The sequence below is a fragment of the Rhipicephalus microplus genome, chromosome 1 (assembly GCF_043290135.1).
Source record: "Rhipicephalus microplus isolate Deutch F79 chromosome 1, USDA_Rmic, whole genome shotgun sequence".
In the NCBI taxonomy this organism is placed as follows: domain Eukaryota; kingdom Metazoa; phylum Arthropoda; class Arachnida; order Ixodida; family Ixodidae; genus Rhipicephalus; species Rhipicephalus microplus.
In genome coordinates, this window is record NC_134700.1 from 239528937 (window position 1) to 239552261 (window position 23325).

Below are 23325 nucleotides of genomic sequence, written 5' to 3' on the forward strand. Positions count from 1 at the left end.
GTGAATGACAAAAAATATGACAAAAGAGACACACGAGGTAACGAAGGAGAAATAATTATAACTGACAAAGCATGCGGGATTACGAGATTGTAAATAACTAAACTTGCTTGCGAGAATAATGTACACAGTTCCATGGCACTCTCGATACAAAGGAATATTAACGCGCTGTCCATAACTGACAAATAAGACAGTGATATGGTATTCATCTTTTGATGTTTTCTTAATCTCTCCTTCACTGGCCAAGAGCCTTTCTGATCGATTGCGTACCATGTACGTGAGGAACCAGGTGCAAAGTGTGATAGCCGCTGTTATAAAATGAACTGATGGATAGGAGAAGAAGAGTGGGGACCAAGCACGAAATAAGGCTCCAATAGAATACGAAATACAAAACTATGTCATGCTACGCATTAAAAAAGGAGTAATGGAATTTGAGAGAAGGAAAGCGGAAAACGAAAAGGTTAATTTCTTTTTATTAATTTCGTTTATTGATAGGTGCGGCTCAGCACTATACAAAACAGAGATTCAAGATTTTTTTTTTCTTCGAGCTTCTGGGCTAGCCCTCTATTCACGCTCACCTTCCATCCCGGTTCTCGTGCATTGTGCAGGTGGTTATTATTGCTTCCGATCTCCCCGGACTCCGTGTCTTGCTCTCACGAAGAATGTCTTAGTTTGAGTCCTCATTGTTCGCGGCACAATGGCACCCGCGAACACGGCACTGTGTTCGCAGCGATTGTGTCAGTCCCCTGTGTCATTGTAAAACGAAGAGAGACAGGGCTGAATAAAAAAAAATGTGCTTTATTGCGACTTTTCTTGGCGCAGTTCTGGGAGACGTGCCTTTGCCCCCGTCTCAGCCTGAACGGCATGTTTTCGCATATGCGAGAAAAAAGAAACAAAGATGAAAAACGCAAGCCTATGCGTTAAAATATCAAACAAGTAGAATTCATATAAAAGAAGCAATAATGCTGTAGTTCTTTACTGAGATCCCACGACAAAGCATCAAAAGCGGAAAAAAAAATAGGTCTGCCTGGAAAACCACCTGTATGTACGCGGGATTATTTCTCGCGATGTAATTTCACTTCGAAGCATCTTCCGTGTTGGTAATTCTTTGTTTAACGACGTTTCATCTGCAGTAAAGTGTGAGAGTGCTAAAAGGTGGAATAACGTGCAAAAAGAAACTGTAGCTAGCATCGAGTTAACTCGGCCTTGGTGCGAAACTGGATGGTGTTGGTGCACTAACAGTTACAACATTCTGCAAGGCGTCTTCGTTAAAAAGTAGACGCCGTTGATTTACCTTCGCTGTGATTCATGTTTACAGCAATGGAATATTTTCTCGCATATGCTGTGAGTTATCCTCCGACTGCGTGTAATGGATTAAACGGTCATAAAGGTGAAGGTTGAAACAGCAACGCGGATGTGGCCTAATGTATGCATGTTCTGCTGACGTGGTAAGCGATACTCAGCGATTCGTTAGTATGCGTGCTGCGTAATAGTATCAAAATATGTTGCTTTGTAAAATTTGCGGCTGCATTTCCGATGGAGGCGGAAATGTTGTAGGCCCGTGTACTCAGATTTGGGTGCACGTTAAAGAACCCCAGGTGGTCGAAATTTCCGGAGCCCTCCACTACGGCGTCTCTCATATTCAAATGGTGGTTTTGGGACGTTAAACCCCACAAATCAATCAAATCAATCAATGCTTTGTGAAATTTTTCACATGTCAAAGTGTGCAGCTATGATAGCGTTCTGAGTTTAGCCCCGCCGTATGCCCTTATTTTTGAGCACACTTCTACAGGAACAGGCTGTCTAACCCCTATTTTTCTTCCAAAAAAATACACTAAGTGTAACTACAAAATCAACCTCAATTTCTTCACTTCGTAAGCTATACAATGTACACTACATCATTGCTTCCAACTTCCAGGCCATGCTCTGCGTTCTGCAGTATTATTGCTCCACATCGCATTGTTATTTCCGGGAACTTCACGCACGCACCAAGACCGTCGTTACCATTGTGTGTCTACATCAACTGCAAGCCCTAGCTGACAACTATCCCTGCAATGCGAAAGAAGAAATATTTGTCAAGTTGGGCCCTAAAACGAACAACATTACTGTTTCTGCATTGTAAACACAGTGGATGCATTCACATTTACACGGACGGTTCAGTTACTTCAGCAAGCTCAACAGGTACAGTGGCAATGCCGGAGAAATCCGTCAAGATAAAGTTCAGGACATCGCATTTGACATCATTCACGGAAACACAGCTCGCCACCATTCGTGCCACTCTGGACACAACTCGCCGCCATTCGTGCCACCCTGGAGTTCCTAGTTCAAACACCGCAGCAGACATGGTCAATCTTCTCCGACTCCAAAGCAGCCCTCCAGGGCATTGCCTCGCCATATCTACATGGACCGAATAAACGGCTAGTCACTGAAATAATACTGCTTCATCACCTGGCTATAGAGAAACAACATGCCATAACGTATCAATGAATACCGGGTCACTGCAGCATCAATGGAAACGACCGTGCCGATGAAGCAGCCCGATCTGCTCATGCTGATGCCCTTTGTGCAGCTGTACTATTATTAGGAACGCAGGCCGCTACAAGGCTCTGATCAATTGCACGAGAACTGACACTCGCTCAGTGAAGTTCGACGGTATTCACCAACGTCTGCCTTCATAAATTGGACTCACACTTACAGCACCGTCTTCCAGCAGGACTAACCAGAGCTGAGAAGACACATTTGTGCCATCTGTGGATTGGGTGGCCTTCACGAATCCTTACTCGTTTCGAATCGGAATGGCCAGCAGCCCGACATGCAACAACTGTGGCTGCGCGGAGACATTTCCCCATTTTCTCTGCGAGTGTCCTCGCTTCAGCGTGCCAAGAAAATAACTGTCGAAAGCTTTAGATAGAATAGACAATCGCCAATTGTCGGAAGAAAGGGTATTAGGACACTGGCCGAGACCGTCCTCTGCACGCGATGCACTGAGAGCGTTGTTGCACTTCTTGCGGGCAAGTGGTCTTAGAGACAGGCTGTAAGCAGCGTCGTGGAGCGTCTGTTGTCCTTCTCCATATTTTTCCCCTTCAAGGTTTTTTTTCTCATCTTTTATTGCCCTTACCCCCTTGGGTAAGGGGAATAAAAGATGAGAGAAAAAAAGATGAGAGGGTGAGAGGGTGGCCAGACAGTCGGGTGAGAACTGGCTAATCTCTCTGTCCTTCATCCTTTAATTTTTCTCCTCAGCCTTCATTGTTTCAGGATGTAAATTATTGTAGTAAATATCGTCTACTCACTGACATTGGTAATAACTCAACTTCCCTCTGCAATCATCCACTTGCTTTTATAACATTTCTTCTACTTGCTTTAACGTGCCTTTCCTGTGCCAACACCCGACAACAGTGCATTTGCAAACATGGTTAGTCGTCGCCCTTGCCAACAGCTGTGACGTGAGAAATGCTTTATAGTGCAACCCTTGGTTTTTGTTTATTTTTTGTTGTGATATTTCTAATTTCAGACCTCTATATATCACGTTTTGTACTTCTCTGTGAAATAAACAAGTTCATCGAATTATCAAGTGAATAAATTCAATTCCTTTTCAAAAAAAAGAAAGAACATAGGCCAAATATAGGTTTTAAAAAACAGAAGACGTTCTGGCTTCCACACTGAAGCCTTGCTCACAGTGACAATGGTTGTAGAGAAGCCAGCCGCTTGGAAGCTGGAACGACGTTTCTTCAAGTATTTATTTGGTCAATGTCATTCCTTTCGTCGAAAATGCTGCATCCCGATTAGACGGATTTCTGTCGCACTATTATATTCTTTATAGTTCTTTAGCAAAATATTTTCAATGGAGGCATTCTTTCATATATACAGCACTGTAAGCAATATTTTTGGAAATAAGTGATCCTCAGGTTAAGGCAGGAGACAGAATCCGTGGAAACCTCCGAAATAGCAACATGCTGCTATCTGTAGCATGACTCTAACCATAAGCGCCTTGGTGCAAACATAGCAGCATTGCGACAGGAACGCATTCGTGAAGAACCGATGCATGATGCGAATGCGTGAGTAGGCGTATATATTTTAAAGCGTACGGGCCCTTTCTGACTGCATGCAGAGTGAGTTTTGTCAGTGCAGTTTTATTATTTCTTTTTCTCTCCTCTGGTCGTTCATCTCGGTTCCCTTTTTAGTGCCTTCTAAAAGGCTTTGTTGTTCCGGTTGATTGATCTCTGAAGGTACTTTGACCTTGCATGCGTGACCTCAGTTTCGTTTCAATAGAGGTGATATAAAATGGCTTAAAAGCAAGTTTTGTTATCTTGCATTCTTCGAGTTTATTTTTTTTTTGTGGCAGTGGGGCTGTTTTAGCACAATGTTCTCTCATAAGGCATTTGTGAAAACTTGGCGGTTATGTGCCCCTGAAAGTGGGTCTGCACCAAGTATTTCATAGAGGGGCATATCTATGGGTATACATAGTAGAGTATAGCCAGGGAATAAAAATGAAAGCGAGGGCGGGGAGAAGGGGAACATCCTAAACTCGGCCAGTGTATTGTTTCTCAACATTTTTTCCTGAACCTCTACTTCTCTCGCTGATTTTTCTCTCCTTCTTTTCTAAAAAAATAAAGCGAAAAGCAAATGCCTCAATTCTTCGGAGGCCACTACTTCACATTCTCTCGAGCACGCTACCCAAGATGGCATCATGTACAAGCTCGCGTTTTTGCCTCTGAAGAACAAACGGGATGACAAAACTGAGGCATATCTGGCAACGAACTTGACGTAAAAAATAGGGAGAAAAGAGACAGTGGTGCAGTCATTCCTTATGTTGGTGCAAAAGTAAAAAAGTGATGGCAGGCGGGACCTGCCTACGAGAAGGGGAAGGAGGGCTCACGATGCACCGAAAAATGAGCTCACGAGCTCCCCTGCCGCCGCTGTAGACTCCTGAAGTGGCGTAAATCTAAGCTGGTAAAACATTGTTTTAGACGAAAAGCATCTCTTGCCTTGGTCTGTGTCCCTAGGTGTCGGCGTCGGCGTCCACACTCACACATACGCATGTGCATCTTCTTTCCTTTCGTCGCGTTCGGGAATATCACTTTTATTAGGCGTTGGGCTACCCGCCTAAGCAGCATGGTAGAAAGAAAAGAGCGACTGCGCTCGATAAAGCAAGCCTATTATTTTCTTCCGCCAAGTTTGGCTCCACTTAACCACTGCCCAACCCCGTATGCCGCAAACTTGTTCTTCTGCATCTGTATCGTATTGGGCATGATTTGTATTCAGCATGCGCTACAAAACATCCAACTCATAAGCACACAGACAAATAGAATGTAAAATATACAAGCGCTGATATGTATATGGAGCTCTAAATGTGATCCCTCGCCATTTTCTGGTGGCCGCACGCTGGGGCACTGATTTATGAATCCTGTCTCGCAATTTCTCCGGTTTTATTCATGCTTGCGAAGGACAGTCTTATTGGAACCAATAACTTTAAGGGCATCGCTGTGGTGACCGTAAAGCAAATAACGCGCACTCTCCACAGCGACGCTTGTGCATCGAATCAAGATTATTGTGTCTGTCTCAAGCGTTTTCAAAATGCCGTTGCAGTAGCGTTTATTTGCCGGAGCAAATTTGGTGGCATGCATTGTTTCGGTGGCTTTGACGACAACAACATTTAAACAAGAATACGAACGCATTGTCTACGTTGTACTTGGATTGCGCTATCCCCTGTTTTTCTAAGTTTGGCTCACTTGCTTTGCGCAAGCAGCTATTGCCCCCTTGTAAATTCTAAGATTGAATTAGCAGGGACGTTTCCGTTTGATTTATTTTTTGTATTTCGATTCAGCTATGCCGCTTCTTTATTATTTTTTCAGTGATTACCTCGAATTGCCCGAAGGCGTTTTAGCAAGAGCGTTACAGGCGGGAAACAAACAAGTTGGCCTTAGAACAGCACATTTGCTCTTTGCACAACTGGTTCCCCAGAACTGTAGTTCTGGCAAAGAAAAGTTTGCAAACATTCTTCCTTCTTTTTTGCGCAGGAAAGCGTTAAAACAGTTTTCTCTTGTGAAAATCTTCCTAACCGACTAGACACAAAAAAAGGCGATTCTGTATAAACATACTTTAATTCTCTCAAAACTCTATGATACTTCGTAGTACCAAACAAGAGCTGGTGTGTAGTGTGTACGCTAATAGTGTCTCGGGGACAAAAATATGACCAAAGTGTATTGATTCACAAATATTGAAAATTTTTGTGTACGTGCTGTAAATCAGAAGACTTCTTTCGTAGAAAACCGGCTTCAAATGAGTAATACCCCTGGAGATGAAGAGCAGAGCATCTAGATGTCAGTTTATTGCAGCGTAGATCTAAGATGATGATGATGATTATTATCCTTGATACTCTGGCGCACACCCACAAAACCAACCCCCGTGTCACGCGTCATTCTTCGTCCTTCTCTTCCTCTAGTGCGCGCTATGTCCACTGTTTTTACCACTCCTGGCCCACGAATTGCTGCGGGCGCATTTCTAGGAAACACAAATGTTTCAAACACAAATGGAAACACAAATGAGGCCACGTTACAATTTTGCTGTCTGCTAGCTTTAGGCGACATGCACGAACAATACCGTCGCGTCCCGTAATGTTTTTCAGAACGCGTGTGAGTTTCCAACACAACTTGGGCAGAGCATCGAGGCTCACTATCACTATATTGCCTTCCGATATACTAATAATGTCCACCACTGGTCTCTTATGAGCGCTTCTAAGGAGTATTAACAATTCCTTGTACCAGCGATTCCAGAAGTCTTTTTGTAGCTTTTGTCACTGTATCCAAGTTTTAAGAAGCTCCAGCTGGACACCACGTCTGCAGATTGCAAGTCGGGAAGCGCCGTCAATCGCTTGCCATGTAAGAAGTGGGCAGGTGTTAAGACTTATGGTTCCTCTGGTGCAGAATACAAGTACGTCGGCGGTCTGCTATTTATGATCGCTTGAATTTCTGCTAGGACTGTGTTCATTTAACCATAATCTAGAAGAGACCTTCCTACAGCTTTTCCTAAGTTGTCTTTCACAGACCTCACCATACGCTCCCAAAATCCACATCACCAAAAAACACGGTCAGCAGAGAGTTTCCACGGGATGCCATGAGCACACAGATAACCGCAGACTTCACTTCCCCTAATAGTGTCATACAAAGCACGAATTTCGCGGCAAGCACGTTTAAAGGATAAAGCATTGTCACAGTAAATCACTGAAAAGAATCCACGGCGTGCAGTGAAACGCCGAAAGGCTGCCAAGAAACTGTCTGCTGTGAAGCGTAAAACAAGCTCTTGATGAACAGCGCGTATTACCGCGCAAATTAATAGCACGATGTATGATTTCTGTGTTGACTCACTTTTCAAGTACAGTGGTCCAATAAAATCTACACCAGTACCGCCAAACGGTTTGGACACATTCACTCGGTCAGCAGGTAGCGCTGCCATAGGAGTTGTCACAGGCTTCACCTTTAATCGCGCGCATCAGGTACACCACCTGATCACTCTTTTCACAAACTGCTTCGCCTTCGTCACCCAGAAGCGCTCTCGGAGTTCCGTGATGTTTGTTGCGACTCTTGCGTGCAGAAGCCTCTGGTGTAAGCCGGTGGCGATGTGGTCACCGGGAAGCAGAATCGGTTGTTTTCTGCCCTCGTGGTTCTCGATATTCCAAATCCTTGTTTGAATTCTCAGCAATTCATCTTCTTCCGCAAGAAATGGGTGCAAAGCCCGAATTGTCGACGCCTTGGGTAGATCTCGCCCAACCTGGAGAACTGACAATTCAAGGCCGAATCGTTGTTTTTAGGTAACGGTGTCTAACTTCCGCATTTTCTTTCGCATCGTCTTCAACATCACTCGGATTAGGGGTCAAGTGTTTGAACCATTCTTCGTCTTTTGCCAACCAAACTGGTCTTTGTTACCAATTCTCCCTGTCTGCCAGCGACGTTATTGACGTGTCTCAGGAAACTATGCCCGTGGCGTTTTCTTGGTGCCGAAACCCGACCCGGTTTAAAGGAGGACCATGGAACGCCTGCGAAACACGGGAGCAGCTAGACGGCGACACAGCTCTAAGATCATCAATGCCGTTGATGAGGTTCTAGCCTCTAATGAATTTGACTTGGCGGGGCTTCGCAGCATTCTACAGCGACTCGACAAAAGCACCGACGAGCTCGCCAAGGCTAACGAAGCACTGCACGCTCACACGACGGATGGTGAAGTGCTGGTGGACATGAACTCGGTGCTAGAGTACGAGGACCGAACTGCAGGGAGCGTTGGCCTTCTTGAACATCACATCCAGGAGCTGGCTGTCCGAACATCAGGACCAGCCAGGTACAATGTTGAGTTGCCAACCGACTCTTCTCTGCCACGTCAAGCAGCCCCGTCAGATATCCCGGGTTTCAGCACCAATGTAAAATCCGAAGACTTCTTTCGTAGAAAACCGGCTTCAAAGGACTAATACGCCTGGAGATGAAGAGCAGAGCGTCTCGATGTCCGTTTATTGCGGCGTAGATTCAAGAACCACCCCGTGTGCCACGCGTCATCATTCGTCCTTCTCTTCCTCTAGTGCGCGCTATGTCCACTGTTTTTAACACCTGCCTATTTCCTATGGTGAAGCTGTAGTTGAAGCGAGTAGTATGAACTCAGTAACTTAATTTCAACATGGTTGCCCATGTGAATGAACTTAAAGTTCTGAAGGACCACAACTGATAGCTGCATTAGCAGGACAGCTTCTGATTTGGTACAGGCGACGTCATATCCCTATTTCAGAAAATATTGTCGCTATAGTGGCATCAATTTCCCTTCATGTTTGACTTTTGCGCAAAATGTTCACGGGTGAGCCACAGCTCGTGGTGACATGGTGGCGCGGCTCAGAGCTTTCAAATCAGATTCTCAGCGTCAGTGAAGGTGGACACTAACGTGCCACGCTCTTCTGCCTGCAGTTTAGGCAAGTCAATTGGGAGTAACCTGCCGCGCAGCCAGTGGCAACAGTATGCCGTCTGGGGCCCCCCAAACTGTTGTAAACAGGCAACATCATTAAGTAGTTCATGCACTTACTGTTCCTGAATAGCAAGCGGCCAAGAAATGCTACGCAACGAACAGAAAAAAAGTCAACCATACAAATTAGCACGAAATGATAGACGACGTATTCTTCTATCAGGTGACACTTTAATGAATGCTGCAACACAGTCCTCTGAAACGTAAATGCACAATGTCTTATTTTCGCTTATGTAGACAAGCAGGTTCTCCACGCCATGAATCGAGAATAGGGAACATTTGTTACAGCCCGATAAATATAAAGTCAACTTAAATTGTGTCCTCTTATGAAGCTATCCATGAAAATAGGACGGACATTTACTAACTTCATTTTCTCATGATAGTACGCGAGTAATCATCCCTTTCAGAGAAAGTTTCTTAAAAGGCAAAAAAAAAAAAACTGAAGGTTTTACATAGCCGGCATGACTTGAGCTATTTGAATTGGTCAGTGAGCATAAAAACTGAAACAATTCGTAATCCTGTTATGCACATGAGGTCGTCTAAATAAGCCTGATGCAGTGTAAGGCCGGGAAGCCTACGTCTCAACGATCGATGCACTGAAGTTGAAGCCCTTTCTTGTAGGCTTAATTCTCGTGAAACAGAAGAAAGAGAGAGAGATTGACTTTATTTAAACATATCCTGAGGAGGCTGAGAAAGGGCCATCCCGACCATTAATTCAACCTGGGGGCTCCGCCCAGGATGGCGCTGGCAGCCGAAGGCTTGTAGCGATGTCCCGGGTCCTCTGGACGCCTGTAGTTGCTGCTTGTATTGATTGCTCTTGAGGGCTTCCTGCCAAGCCTCTTGGGTATTCAGTTGTGCTGCGCTATGGGTAGGGCACAGCCAGAGCATGTGTTCGAAATTGCAATAGGGATGGTTGCAAAGAGAGCACGTGGGTGGTGTGTCGGGGTTGACTCTGTGTAAGGTGAATGGTGTTATGTACGTACGTGTTTGCAATCTTCTGAGAGTTAGAGCTCGTGCTTTGTTAAGTTTTGGGAGTGGTGCTGGGAAGGCACGTCTTTGTCCCCGGTAATGTGAGGTGATGTCGTGGTGTGTGGGTGCTTTGTCCTGGCTGCAGAGATTCTCGTACCACTCACTCATCGAGGGGTCGTTGTTCGTGGCATGGCGTGTGAGCTCACGCGCCAGGCGGTTGACCTCTTCGTTGGGATTGCGGTGGTCAAGTCCCGGTAACTTTCCCATGTGGGCTGGGAACCAGGATACGTAGATTTGAGCTTTCTCTTCTTTAATAAGGATTTATTCGCTCTCGTACTCTCTTATTGCGTTGACGGTAAGTTTTCCAATGCTTCTAGCTACCAGGCAAGCCGCGAACGTTCGTGCCGCCGTCTTAGAGTCTGTGTATATTGTGGAGTAGGCTTGGCAGCTTTGCAAGGCTAGCGCGATCGCCATTTCCTCTGCTTCGTGAATATGGCTTGTTTGGACGGTTGCCGCTGCGTTTATGAGGTTTCCGTCTATATCAACGACCGCTATGGCAAACGCCTCCCTGCCGTTGTAGCGGGCGGCATCTAGGAATTGCGCGTGCATGTTGTGTTTTTTTTCCTTGTTTATGAGCGCCCTCGCTCTGTCCTTCCTTCGCCCTTTGTTGAACGTAGGGTGAACGTTGCGGGGTATTGGCTCAACCCTAATGTGTTTCCTCACGTCATTACCAAGTTGTGTTCTTTTCTCTGGTTGAAAAATTAAGCAAATGCCTGCGTCTCGTAGGATGAGATGGCCTGCCTGCGTCAACGACAGGCGTGTGATCTGTGCCACTCTCTGAGCCTGAAAAATTTCTTCGGCTGCAGACTAAGTTGCTCGAGTTTCTCGTTGCTCGTGCTATTGGGCAAGCCGAGTGCCGTTTTCAGTCCCTTGCGGAGCATGGAGTCTACCTTTTTGATTTCAGCCCTCGTAAGTTTCAGAAAGGGGAACGCGTAGCTATGTGACTTACGAGAAAGGCGTGCTATGCTTTCATGATGTTGTCTTCTAGGAGGCCTGCTCTCTTGTCGGCGATTCCAGCAATGCCTCTTGCAAAATTGTTCGTGCTTTTTTCAAGGCGCTTGAGTGCTTCATTGTTGTGGTCCTCCTCGGCGCTTAACGTTAGCCCTAGTACCTGGACCGTATATACTTGCGGTATCGTTTGGTTGTTCTCAGCTTTGAGCAATACTTGCTGCTCCTTCTCACCCAAATTTCGTCGAGGATGAAAGAGCGTTAGAGTAGATTTAGTGGAGAGAGTGCGAGTCCAGTTGGCTTAAGAAATTCTTCAGTTGTAGTCAGTGCTTGTTGAAGGATTCCTTCCAAGGCACCATATGAGCGGCCACATGGGGCCCATATGGTAATATCATCCGCGTATATTGCATGGGGCACGGATGGGATTTGAGCGAGCTTCAGCTTCTCCGACAACCTGTACATCGCCACATTAAAGATCAATGGCGAGAGCACTGACCCTTGTGGGGTGCCGATATTTCCGAGTCATTCGGGTTCGCCGCATTGCTCTCCTATGCGTATGGTGGCGGTTCGGTACGCCAGAAAGCCTTTAATGTAGTTGTATAATTTCTCGCCTAGGTTCATGTGCGATATTTCACCCAGTATGTGTTCATGTTTTACGGTGTCAAAAGACTTGGCGAGGTCCGGGGCTAATACGGCTTTGGGCGCGTGGAGCAGCCCGTAACATATGTGTTCTCTTAACATAAACATGGCGTCCTGTGTGGATAGTGCCCTGCGGAAGCCAATAATGTTGTGTCGAAAGAGCCCATTGCTCTCAATGTGGTCCGTGATACGGTTGAGTATTGCATGCTCAGCTACTTTTCCAGCGCAAGATGTGAGCGATATGGGCCTTGAGTTATCGATGCTCAGTGGTTTTTCAGGTTTTGGGGTGAGCGAAACCTTTGCACCACGTCATTATTCCGGCACAGTACCCGTTTCCCATGTCTCATTTATCTTCTTACTAATGATTGCAATTGCTTTATCGTCTAAATTCCATAGCAGTTTATTCTCGATGCCATCTGGCCCTGGCACCGATCTGCCATTGAGTTGCTGTAGAGCATACCGTACTTCAGCTTCGCTGAATGGCTCGTCTAGCTTTTCTTGCGGTCGACCTCCCTATGAGGGATTTTTTTTGTTTTCCCAGGCTACTGCTTTGCTTTCCAGTGGAAAATATTTTTGGCCTAGCGTTTTGAGAAGAGCTTGGGATCCACCACTATCCTGGGTGTGCTTGTGCACCAATTGTTCAATTTGCAGCTGGGTGCCGCCTCTGGTGGGTTTGTCGCTGTCCGCCATTAGGTGTTTGAGCAGCCCCCATTAGCTTCTCCTCCTCATTTTGCCATCTGCTTCGTCGCATGTGTTGTTCCACTGCTGGGCGCAGAGCGTTTTGGCGTGAGATTCAATTTCGCGGCCAAGGTCCGCGATTTTTGTGCGTAAGTGTCTGTTGAGCTTGTTTTTACGCCACGCTTCTTTTAGGTCATGCTTTTTCTGCAGCAAACTGGCCAGGTGAAAATCCATGAGCTGGATGGATTCATCAGTCTCGACTTCTTTGGTGGCCTCATTCCCTGCCCTTTTTAATTCATTTAAGAGGGCTTCATATGATAGTTCTGTATTGCCCTTCTGCTCCCTTATTTTACGGAACTGGTCCCAGTCTGTGATTTTGAATTTTCTTAGTGCTTTCGCCTCATTCTCAACGGTAATTTCCAGGATGCAGTGATCGCTACCTATGTCTTCGGCGAGGTTATCCCAGGTAGCTCTGACGCTCTTGGTGAAGGTTAAGTCCGGCATTGTGTCCCGCTGTACCGAATTACCTCTTCTTGAAGGGAGGGCAAGGTTGTTTGTCAGCTGCTGGTCCAGCGCATTCGCGCTTTCTGCTAACTTGGTGCCTTTGCCTTCGCTTTTTGAGTATTCCCATTCGATGCTCCTGGCGTTAAAATCGCCCGCTACTATGAGCGGATTCTCACCCGCCATTTTTACCGCCGAGGTAAGCAGTCTGTTGAGATATCTTTTCTTATCTGATGGAGGACTGTAAGCATTGAGCACAAAGATGCTTCTTTTAACAGCCCTGTGTGGTAAGATTTCCACCGGGACCGTTTGCAGGCCTTTTTTGTATACGGGGGCGTCCCTTTCGGCGAAAACTATGTCCTTCCGGATGTGTGTAGCCACTCCTCGCGCCTTGTTCTGCTCGGGGTGCAGGGTCAGCCTGGCTACCCTGTACCCCTGTATGCCAATGCTTTTAGCAGTTTTGCTTTCTCCAGATTTCTGTGGCAATATTATATGGGGCTTTTTTTTACCGGCTAGCAATAGTTGCGTTAGTGCTGCTTTGCGTTTCTGAAGTGAGTTACAGTTCCCCTGCCAGATCTTAATCTCGTTACGGTCAGCGGCCAATTTGGCTTGGTAGCTTGTGTGCGTCGCGACTCGTTATTTCCGCGAGATTGCGTGCTTTTACTGGTCGGACTTTAGCTCTAGAAGTAATGATCGGCACGCTTGCCATAACTGCTGGTTTGTCCGCGCTTAGGTTCGGAGGAGCACCTGCCACAGGTGGGTTGGCTACCATCTTCTCCAGGCTCGCGAACCTCTGGTCAGCTTTGTCAGTGTAAGTCTTAAAGGTTTCCATAAACTTGGCAAGCGTGTTCACCAACGTACCAATGTTGTCGTTGAGCTTAGTTGTCGCGGACTCAAAATTTGTCTGTGGGGCTTTTTTATCGATCGAGACCATCTCGATCTCCTCCGTCGTGTCGCTGTCGCTGTCTACGGCTTTGCGTTTGTGTGTGTTGTGGATCATTTGTTGTGTGCGTGTTGTCGGTGGTGCCGATGAGCTCGACAGGTTAATTCCGTGGCAGCTCTCTATTCTAGCTATTGAGGCCCGGAGCTCTTCAAGCTCCTTCTTGAGGGCCCTGTTTTCTTGTTCAAGCGCTACAATACGAGAATCGGGAACATGCTCTGGCTGTGCCTTACCCTTGGGCTGGCTACTTGTGCTTCGTGATTCACCTGCAACCCTGCTGGCCCAGGAGCCATTGTTCGGCGGCTGCTGCTGCTGTTGCTGCTGCTGCGTGGCTGTTGGTCGCGTTCTCGATCGGGATCTGGAGCACTCCCGAGATGACCGGCGGTTGTCGGATCCCGACAGGGTTGAGGGGCGCCCTCCGGAACGAGAACGGCCTCTGGATTAAAAACGCCTTCTGGATCGGGAACACCCTGTGGATCGGGATCTCCCCCTGGACGGAGAATGGTGATGGACGCTCGAGGCGTTCTTTCGTCCTGGCACCTGGTTGTGGCAGGGTTTCTTGAACGTGACAGATGTTGGTGCGTCTTGACGTTGTTATGCTTACCACTCTTGCTTTCTGCGTCTTATTCTCCATCTCACTATGTATGGAATGTGGACACAACTGGTCAAGAGCAGAGTCCGAGCAACTGAATGTGCTTCTCAGGAAAGTTATCAAGAAGGCCCTGGGCCTACCCATACATACCAGCACCGAACGGTTCTTGAGCTTGGCATACACAACAGGCTCGAAGAAATAGCAGAAGCCCGAGAGAGAGCACAGTTTGCAAGGTTATCTACAACAAGGTCGGGGAGAATGATCCTGCAGGAGCTGGGCCAACACCCAGTAGCAATAAGACGCAATTACAACGATATCCCTGACAACATCAGGGAGACTATAACGGTATCTCCTATACCAAGAAACATGCATCCAGAACACAACGTCGGAAGAAGAGTAGTGAGGGCCAGGACTATACTTCGTCAAGTCTCAAACGAGGAACGAGGGGTCGTATTTGTTGACGCGGCTTCCTACGCCAATGGGAAAGCGTTTGCGGCAGTGGTGGTCGATGGGGCTGGCCATGTCGTCAACTCAACGACGATCAGGACGAAAGACCCAATCATTGTGGAACAGGTGGCCATCGCCTTAGCACTCAAGATGGATAACATTGAAGTCCTCTACAGTGATTCCATGGCAGCACTACGGGCGTTCACCAAGGGGACGGTCTCTGAACAAACGCTGAGAGTACTGCAAGGCAAGAACATAACGCATCATCTTCTGAGTTGGTTCCCAGCTCACCTTGGGGAAATCAACGATTCCCCTCCCAATCTCGATGAAGCAGCACACGAGGCGGTGTGAGAACTCTCGAACCGCGCCACCCCGGAGATGCGTTCTACCGGTGAAGGAGATAACCGGGAAATTCTTACAACATATAACGAGCTCACTAAACATTTCTACCTGTCTAGAAGGATCTTCCCTCCACCTCACAAAAATCTAACCCGGCCCCAAGCACTTACATTAAGGCTTTTGAAAATGCGGATGTACCCTACTTTGAAAATGTTACACATCATGTACCCTGACCTATACCCAAGTAATCTTTGTCCACATTGTGGGGAAATAGCTTCATTAGAACACATGCTCTGGCAGTGCACCAAATTCGCTCATATATCGAACATCACCTCTGCCAGATGGGAGGCGGCAATCCGCAGCTCGTCCTTGGCAGATCAGCTCTGGGCTGTCCACCAAGCCCGCGAGGCGGCTGAGGAGTTTGGCATCTCAGTCCCCACGTGGGAGCTGCCCGCAACACAGTGATTTGTGTTTTGGAGGACTAAATAAAAGTTTAACCAATCCAATCCAATCCAATCCAATGGAATGTGGAAGCGTCTTTTGCATTCGCAATCTCTGGTGGCGTGATTGCCATCGCAAAGCTTGCATTTCGGCTCGCAGTGATGCCCGCCGTCTTCATGTAGCACTTCACCGCAGTTGTGACATTTCTTCCTCGTTGCATTTGTGTGCCGGCAAACATCGCGATGGCCGACTCCTCCGCACGTTCTGCAAACATCGACTTGTCGCTTGTAGAGCAAGCAGGGAACCATGGCGGTTCCGCACATCACTGTGCTCGGCACGCGCAACCCGTCAAAGAGGATTGCGACGACTTTGGTAATGCGTTTTGCCTCGATGGCATTGGGATTTCGGTAGTGCACAATCAGGTGTTTGAGCGTTGCGTCGTCAAGGGAGAGGTCAAAGTTCTTGATGACGCCCTTGCATGTATTATAGGGCGCGGCCACGTATGCGGCAACTTCGAACTAGCCTTGGTTTGTGTGCAGTTTCTGCACGTTCACGTATGATGTAGCATTATTTTGGTGCGGCGTAGAAATAACAATGATGTTTTGCATATTGTTGGGGCAGATCGTGTTCTCCCGTGCTTGTTCGTCGGTGATCTGGGCGGCCATGATGACGGCTCTCGCCAGCGGCACGAGGTCGACTCTGGCTACGTCCAATCCTCCTTTGGGTCTTATAATTACCCTGATCTGGTCCTTGGGTAGGCGGGGTAGCCTGGAAGTGGATACCACACGGTGTAGTGCTGATTAACTTTTTTGAAGCCCTTGAGGTGCATCGGCTGGTTGTTGTGCTCGACCGTCCCAGCGGCCAGCTCCTCGTTCGGCGGAGTCGTCTGTCTTCGGCGTCCCATGGCAGTGGCCCATCCTGGTCAGTCGAAGATCTCCGCGCATACTTCCATTCCCTCCACGGTTATGGTGGAAGGCATTATCAGTGCCTGGTTGTCGGCTGCGACGTGCGGAGGTTGATCCAGTAGCTGCCGCGTCTGGCCGAGCCTTTGGCTACGTGTAATGGCTGTACTCCTCGCCAACCCTAGGTGTGGTTAGGGTTAGCGGGGACGCTCGCCGCGTCGCAACTTGTAAAGTCTAAAAATATGTCTAAGAGTTCACTCACCGCCAAAACTGGCGTCTCGACTGAAATAGTAGAGCTTGCTTGTTCGAATAAGCACAAAGCCAAGTGATCTTGGAGCAAAGAAACGACCGAAAACATTTAGAAAAGCGGCAGCCGACATTTTCCCGTCCGCGCTCCTCGACGCCACCTAGCGATCCTCGTGAAACAAAAAGACGCATAACCATAGAAAGAGAGAGTCTGCATGCGTAGTGATATAGACCTAAAAAACCTCACGTGCCCTTATGAACACTATAGTGCTCTTTAACCTGTTAGAAACCCAAGCCATTTTTTACCGAGGAAACGCTTAATTTCATGGAATCATACTCCGTGAGCCAGTCGTAAAATTTCAGCAAGATGGCAAGCTCTGCCTACACCTTCCCCTACTGTCAAACTAAGCTTAAGTAAACTAGGATTAGTTTAAGCAAACTATGGTACAAGCTACTTTCATATTTTTCAGCCCGAGTGACACCCCTCACAATTATTCACATGACGAAGCAAAGGATGTGAGGGTAGAAAGTTTCGTCTTGTTTGATCACTCAAGGTTTTTCTCCGTGGTTGTTGGCACGCATCTTCAATATCGAAAATATTCTTGAAGGCAGCCTGTTTGTTGATAAACGTTGAACCAATTTAAGGTGAACCAACCAGGAAAAGTCGTATGACAACTACTCCAGGAAATAATTTGACATATTAGCTCCCTTTTGTATAGCCCTCCGAAATTTTGTTTCCGTACTCGATAGCCAATCAACCTATTTCTAGGAGCGGCGCTATTCAAGCATTTCGTCGCACCACGTAGTGAGCACAGGAATCATCATTGTCATGAAACTCGTATATACTCGTTTCGTCCTCTTCAACTTCTGCTTCGCACCTTCAACACGTGCGCCGATTTATGGGGCGTGGAGTACAAAAACTATAACAGGCAAGCTTGTTTCGCGACTACAATTACGTAAGATCACTTAACAGTTTGCCACAGGACTCAAATCACGTTACATCCCACAACTAGCCTTGGGTCGAAAATTCCTAACATCACGTAATGTCTACTCTTGTGACTAAAATCCCGCAACAGCACATAATGACTGCTCACGTGGCAAAAAGAAATCATGTGAAATTACGTGACATGTGGTCCTACCACTAAAATCACGTTACATTGTGCAACATAGAGTCATGTCAGAAAAATAAAGTAACATCGCGAAATAGCTAGTCACGCGACACGTTCCCGGCAAAAACCTCCAATAGTTAGTCACATCACGTAATGGGTAGTCACTGAAGTCGCATCACGTAACAGTTAGTCACGTGATAGGTCTAGCCAATTTCAGCAATACTCAGTACTTCTAGCAAAGAGTTACCTCCTTCATAGCAAAAGCTTGGCATTGCTATCAAAACTTAGCAAGGTCGAACAGTAGTTCTGGTAATCGTTCCAGCTTTTGGCTGACTGATTGCGCCACTATAGTGCCAGCTGCTCACTTTTTATTTTCTTTATTTTCTGATTCTGATTTAAGGATTACATTTCTTCATTTTCCTTCCAGTTGTAAAAAAGGACAGAGCTGATTACATTCTGAAAAAAATTTTAGACAAAGAAAATATATTGTGGTATGGAGCAGTCTCTTTGGGAAAGAAGTGAATACTATGGTGTAAGTAGCAACCTTACCGATTGGCGAGCCTCACACTAATGTACGTAAACCATTTAATTAAAAGGATGGTACGTGCTTTTTTAGACGAAGAAACTTAAAAGCTCAGATCATTACAATAAGTAACAACAACGTCACAGCCACTCAAAGCAGGGAAACGATCTATTTGTTCAACTTAAGCTTCAATCGGAGTACGCAGTCACTTTCGTAGGTGTTGCGAATGTGATGCCATTACTCTTAATCGAGACTGAAAGCATTAGCAGCAGTACACTTCGAGATGACTGCCACAGACGACATGAAGATAAATGGTACCCGTAGATAACTTGAAGGGCTCGACTTGATTTTACCCTATTGTTGCTTACATTGCTTTTGCCTTAATGGTGTTACCTTCGTTTTACTTGATTTTACCTTGTTGTTACCTAATGTGTTACTCGCCTTACTGTAATTTTATAGGACTAAAGCTCCTTGAAGTCGAGGCTTGTTCATTGGCGTTGGCGTCATGCACCGTAACTGCCGATCACAATGACGACGGCGATGATGCTGATTACGATGAAGAGCAAGCACGTTTCAAACCACGTATTCTATTTTTGCCATCACGGCACAGCACATCCAAGCTACCCACTGTACGCCATGACTATGACAGAGGAGGCGCTGCTATGAGGATTACGCTGATAATGATGATCCCGGACAAGGACTGGCTTGTGCAGTACATCACGTCTAGATATGCTCTACGATACATTTCGGATGACTGGAAAGAACCTAAAACCACCAGAGGAACGTGCCCAGACCTCGTCTTTGCGCTCTTCAGGCTATATCCTATACCGAAAAGCAGTAATAATGACGCCAATACGAAATTCGCAACCCAACACGGGATAGCACTTATGACCAATAAACATTGTATATTGACCATCTATGCCATTGCCCTTGATTTGCCTCTGAGAGACAAAACCTTTCTGATGCGTTGCGACAGTTAGACGATCGGCCACTCTGTGCAGATGTTGCTGGAGCACCGTCCTCGTTCTTCGTCAGCTAGAAAGACAGTCAAAGCCTTGTTGCGCTTTTTGAGGACTACGGGCCTTTGAGAGCGTCTTAATAATTTGTAGTGCCGCATCTGCATACGCTTCAGCACATTGACTGACAACTTTTGTCTCTTTTCTGTTTCTCTCATCTTTATACTCCCTCTTCCCGTTCCCCCAGTGTAAGGTAGCAAACCGGACATGTGCCTGGTTAACCTCCCTGCTTTCTCTGTTGTTATTTCTGTCTAGTACAATAATGTGCACCTCCTAGCTTTCATTTACTTGCGTCAGTAATCAATGTCACGGGTGATTTACGATAAGATAACACAGAACACTCTCACTTCCTCGCCCACTCATTATCAACTCTTAGAGTGTTGGCTGTAATTATTTTTTTCCATTTGTTAGTGAATCCGTCTCTAGTTAGGATCCGGAATTTAAAGGCGTTTGAAGAAAAATTTGTCGAGAAGAGTCATCAAAATTTTTGAGTGAAAACCCAAAATGCCGAGGACACAGCTACGACTTCGCTAACACACACGATGAACATACCAGCAAACAACAATAAGCAAACATTCTATTCCTTTTAGGCCCAAGCTATCTTATTAGTGAACTTCTTCTTTCTTCTCATCTTCAATGTAATTAGAGATTGAAAATTGGGGCCCCTAGGAGCTTGGGGATCCAACTAGATTGCGACCCATCGGGGCACATGTGCCGAACCCAGGCTAACCTTGGGCTTTTGCGTTCGTGTTGACTCAATGCCAAAAAAAATGAAAAGTAGCGTGGGCCCCCAAGGCATATTGAGTCCCGAGTGAGATGAAGAAGAAGCAGCACGAACAATTGTGTGGAATGGCTTGCGTCTTGCATAATTTTTAATTTACCCGCATGTGGCTCCCCGTGCGATTGACCCAACCTCGCCTGCGTTTCACGCGACTCTCAAACTCTGCTTATCTTCCGAACGTAAGAGCAACCTACGCGACATAGCTTGCGTACCCAGCGTGTTGGACCTCCTAGTTTAGCGCATGAATATTCTCTGTTCATGCAAAGTGAGCGAAATTAGCCAACGAAGTTATTTCCACACTATTACCGATGCATTCCATCTCAAAGGATGGGGGCAAATGAGCAATGCTCGTCAGGCACAGTAATTTATTTCCTGCTCTTACTTCTAATAGGTATTTATGAGGTAAGCACCAAACGATAAATGCATGAAAATTTAAAAGTTAGCTACACAGAAGTGCTTGAGTAGCTTAAAATAAGTACGAACCATATTCATATTGATGGTCAAAGTGGGGCTACTACTTTGACGCAGAAACCACGCCGCTGCTCTACAGTCATATTCGAGTGCTAGAACAAAGGCTGAATCATGAATAGGATGTTATTATTGATAAAATTACTTTACCTGTTCACATAATGAGTATAATTGGAAAACATTGATCGGCTGCTGACCTGAAGGTCAGGCGTTTGATCTAAGGCGCGGCGGTTCCTTTTAGATGGACGTGAAATGGTACAAGTACGTGTACTATGCAAAAATACCAAATGATCGAAATTTTGAGGGTCCCTCAGCACGACGTCTCTCATAGTCATATCGTGACCTTGAGATGCAAAATTTTAGGTAATATTTTTTGGAGAAATGTTGAATAACAGAAAGTTTATTTGAAATCAGTGTTTTTCATCATTGCCTAAAACGCGTTGTCGGACTACTCGGTTTGCGTTTGCATGGTGTACTTAAACACAATTTTTGATAACATAAAAAGACACATGTACAGCCTAACTTTTAACAGTGATATTATTTGCCCATGACCCAATAAATATATTCAGAGCGAACGGAAATCACAGACACCAAAATAACAGGGTTCAAACTTCCGCCATATGAATAAGAATAAAATGAACGTTATTCCTGCCTGCAGTTTCAACTACTTGCTATTGAAAACAAGACTTTGTATTAAAATGTTTTTCAGACACTTTCTGATAAGCTCAGCATCAATCAAAAATTATTGAAATAAACGTTATGAGTTTCGCTAGCTATTGCCAATTATTAGAGAGCAGCACAAAAGGTTATGCCTTTATGGGCTGGTCAACAGCGACCACTTTTCAGCCTGTCGTAGCAAAATAAGTTTATCAAAATGCATAATTCACAAGCAAGTCGGCACGCAGACGCATGAATCATGTCACAAGGCTATCCCTGGGGACCTGCAGAATGCACAAAATGTTCGTTTCGCAAGTAACACACAAAACAAATTAAAATTCGTCAGTACAATATGTTCACAGTTCCCCACGTGCCAAGCGGTGCTGTTGACATTGGAGGAACACTCTCCCTATGTCCGAAGCGTCAGCAAGTTCATGTGCCTCTTCAGCGTAATTTTGGCCCAATCAACCACGCTTTTATAATTTCAGGAAAAGCTTTGTCGTATATATCGTCATGTAACGCCATATCACTAGTCGAGTGTGCTGTTGTCTGCATCGAGAAGTCAGCCATGCCATCAAAAACTCTGATGGCTAAAAAGTGACTCGCTACGAATACTTTTACAACACGTTTTCAAAAAAATTGCCCGCAGCTTCCCTCGGGGGAACACTGAGGAGGATGCGGACCATATAATTGGTTAACGGGGTGTTAAAGTGCGACTTACTTGGGTCGATGGCTAAATTGGTTAACGTGGTTGTGAAATGGGGTGTTAAATTGCGACTTACTTGGGTCGATGGCTAAATTAATTAACGTGGTTGTAGGAGGGGGTGTTATATGAGTGAACACGTACACACGTATGCGAAAGGGCGGCGCTGGTCGAAGGGACGTCGATCATTGTGTTTGTGGATTCGTTGGAATTCATTTCACCTCGACCTTGGACGTCGACGTGCCGTACAAACCAACCGACGAGCGGCAACTGAGCGAGCGAGCGCCGACCTTGAGTATATATACAGCAAGACGGCGCATGCACTGTCGGCTGTTGAATGTTCTCGAAGCGCGACGCCACATGCGCGTCCACTGGAGAATCAGGAGAATTGTAGATGTCGAACGCGGTGTGTAGAGGAGGAAGGGTGCACAGATGGTGGAGGAGTGAAGCGCGCGCGGTGTGTAGAGGAGGAAGGGATGCACAGATGGTGGAAGAGTGGGCGACGGCGCGACGGCGCATGCGCGCGCGTCAGCTGTCGAATGTTCGAGAAGCGGTGCGGACGGCGCGGACGGCGCACTACAAGGCGCAAGTATAAGATGCTCCGCATCTAAAAAAAAAACCAGCGGGATTCTTTGGGGGCGACAACATTGAAGAAGAAGATATCTCCGGTGCCCGGATGTAAAATATGCCTATTCACTTTTTCCGCACATGTCAAAATGCAGTGATGGTCACCCATTTTCCTTCTCTTCCCACAACGTTTGCCCTTCTTCCTGCACGCTGGTCCTTTTTATGTCAGCCGATGAAGGACTACTCAAGTCTTTTGTGTCCTCTGCTGCGTTACCTCGGGCGCATTTTTCGAGCTCAAGTCACTAGGGAGCGTTAACTAATGTGCATTGTGAACTAATATATCGTTATTCTTGGGAAAATATGACTGGTTTTAAGATCAGTGCATTCAAGCTGTGTATTCCAAGAAGACGAACTGCGAAATAAGAAAAGGCCATGTGATTGGCTAATTCACCCCGTGTTGTACTGCTTTCGCCTTTGATATCAAACACCTATGTCACACATCGGCTCCCTCAATTAAAAAAAATGTCCTATAAAAAACTTGTTTGCACGTAGGAGCACTCACACATTGTTCACGTGCTTCTGTGATATAAGAAAGAATTCTAAAATGGTAATGAAATGTACAGGGTTTAACGTACCGAAATCATGATATGATAATGAGAGGTGCCGTTGTGGAGAGCTTCTGAAATCTTGACAACTTGGGGTCGCCTCAGGTCCACCTAAATCACAGTGCAGGAGACTCGATCACTTTCGCCTTCACAGAAAATGCGGCCGCGCGCCAGGATTTAATCCTGTGATCTTCAGGTCA